This window comes from Epinephelus moara, chromosome 11 (assembly GCF_006386435.1).
Source record: "Epinephelus moara isolate mb chromosome 11, YSFRI_EMoa_1.0, whole genome shotgun sequence".
Taxonomy (NCBI): Eukaryota; Metazoa; Chordata; class Actinopteri; order Perciformes; family Serranidae; genus Epinephelus; species Epinephelus moara.
The window spans coordinates 31,425,476-31,427,951 of record NC_065516.1 but is presented as its reverse complement, the minus strand read 5'-3'; positions in this window follow the sequence as shown (position 1 = coordinate 31,427,951).

Genomic DNA, 2,476 nt, shown 5'->3' with positions numbered 1-2,476 from the left:
AACAATATAAACTATCATATTACTTTTTTGGGAAGTATCACTGTGACCATGGTTGCATGACAGACACATTTTGGGTGATACCAAAACAGTACACAGAGTCAACAGAGTCCAGTATCCCCCCTGAAGCCACAGCTAAAGCTGGAACCACTCAGTCCACTCACACCACAAGTGAGTCCTCAGAGAGCAGGACAATGATTCTTTTCAATGACTTTTTTTTTATTACATAAGAATACAGACACACACCCTGGCCAGAGAATAACCATAAATAGTTATTCATGTGTGGACGGTGCCTATCAGATAATAGGATAAATGAATCCATATGCATAATAAGGTTTGTAAAAGAAATGATGGTTCAAGTTGTAAGACCTTCAAAAGACAAATGATTGTGGCTCCTGGCTGCATTCCAACACTGAGTGCATCAAAATAATATGAAGTGTTCTTATACAGCACCATGGGCTGAACAGAGGGGGACAAAGGCAATTTAATGATCCTTTTAGATCATTTAAAGGCCTTGCACAATTGCATTTACATTTTCTTTAGATATTTACACCCCATTTGTTTTTATTTAGATATTCACCCTCTGCTAGTATACTGTATTCAACCTTCTGTGCATTTTACATTTTACATACACGTCTTTTGTAGTAACAGCTCTCTGTAGCAGTCCTGGGAGAAGACCATCGTTTCACTGCTCTGTGTTTTTATTCTTATGTTTCTATTCTTACAGCTTTTCACTCTATCCATATGTATACCTGTGTTTTTGTGTATGCGTTGTGTAATAAACTACTGGGTGCCTCAGTTTTCCTTGGATTAATAAAGTAAAGTCTATCTATCTATCTATCTATCTATCTATCTATCTATCTATCTATCTATATACACACACATATATATTCAAGTTCCAGTCTAATGAGCAGCAGTAACATCAGGAAGAAGGAGCATGAAAAGAGTGAGAAGTACTAGGGGCTGAAGGAACAACTGGAACAGATGTGGAAGGTGAGGTCCAAAGCGGACCCAGTGGCAACAGGGCAACAGGCGCATTAGGGGCTGTGACCCCCAAACTGGGAGGACTGGCTCCAGCAAATTCCAGGAACAACTGAAGACTCTGTCCAGAAGAGTGCAATCCTAGGAACAGCTAAGATTTGACACAGAACCCTCAGACTCCCATGCCTTTGGTAGAGGACCTGAGCTTGAGGAGGACACACACCACCCCCACCAAGTGGAGTAAAAAACTCCCTCTCACCTCCATACATATAACTTTAAATAATGATTATGATAATCTACATGAGGGCTGCCCTCTTTTGACCAACTGATGTATTGTCACTGTGTCAGTTTGCAATTCACAGATGCAGAAGAATACTGGTAAAATCAGTGACTTTTACAGAGTAAAGATTTCTTTTCAGGGGCTTGAGATAAATGTGGCTTTGTGGACAAACTATACATTCCCGTACAGTAAGTAAAACTAAGAGCACATTATGTTTGACGCAGCACAATGAGTTTCAGTCTTATTTTCAAAATTATGCGAGATCCTCTGTGTAGTAATCATGATTTTTAAATAGATCTATACAAGGTCATACAATACAACTGGGGGCAGCAGTAGCTCAGTCCATATGGAGTCAAGAAGGTCGTCCGTTCTGACATCTCTCCATTTAATGCATGTATAGGTCCTGTTTGTGCAAGTGTATGTATTTTGGGCCTGTGTGTATATGACAGAGTGAAAAATGACTTTCTCTCCAGGGATTAATAAAGTATATGTTCTTCTTCTACAATTTTCAAAAGAATATGTGGAAAACCATGGTGGCTGATACTCCAGTTTTATTTAAAAACGACTGTTGTAAGTGTAAAAATAAAGCAGCTACTGTGTTTCATGTAATGTGAAGATGCTCTTTGTATTCCCTGATTAGAAATTAGTCATCAAAAGTTTTGAGCAGTAACACATTAATTACTATGAAACTTTTGTGGCCTCAAATCTACGTTGGACCTTTGCAGAATCAGTCCATCAATCTTGAATCTTGACATGTAATCATAAGTCTGCTCTAAGGCACATTAAAGGATGCCGACAGTATCTGGATCCCAGGCCGAGATCGTCTGGTTATTCATCAGTGAAACCAAAGTGTCTGAAATGTGTGAAGTGTATCTCTGCTCACGCCCACTCTCTGTCTTTATAACAGAAACACATGTGAGTGGGTGTTGAGCTGTGATGAGTATGGTTTTGAATCTTTATGCAGTGCAGGCAGCCTTCCAGTTCTTTTCTCCAGGTAATGTGACAGAGTAACAGGGCCATCTGCTGGAAAGAGTGAATAATTCACGTCTACTATTTAAATGTAATTCAGTAAATTGGACATATAAATAAGCACCTTGTATTTTGGACTCTGACAGGGAAAACGGTGAAGAAAACATAAAACAAACAAACACATTAAGTAACATGATGACATACTGTACTATAACTTTTTTCATGGTTTTGGACGACATACTATCCTAT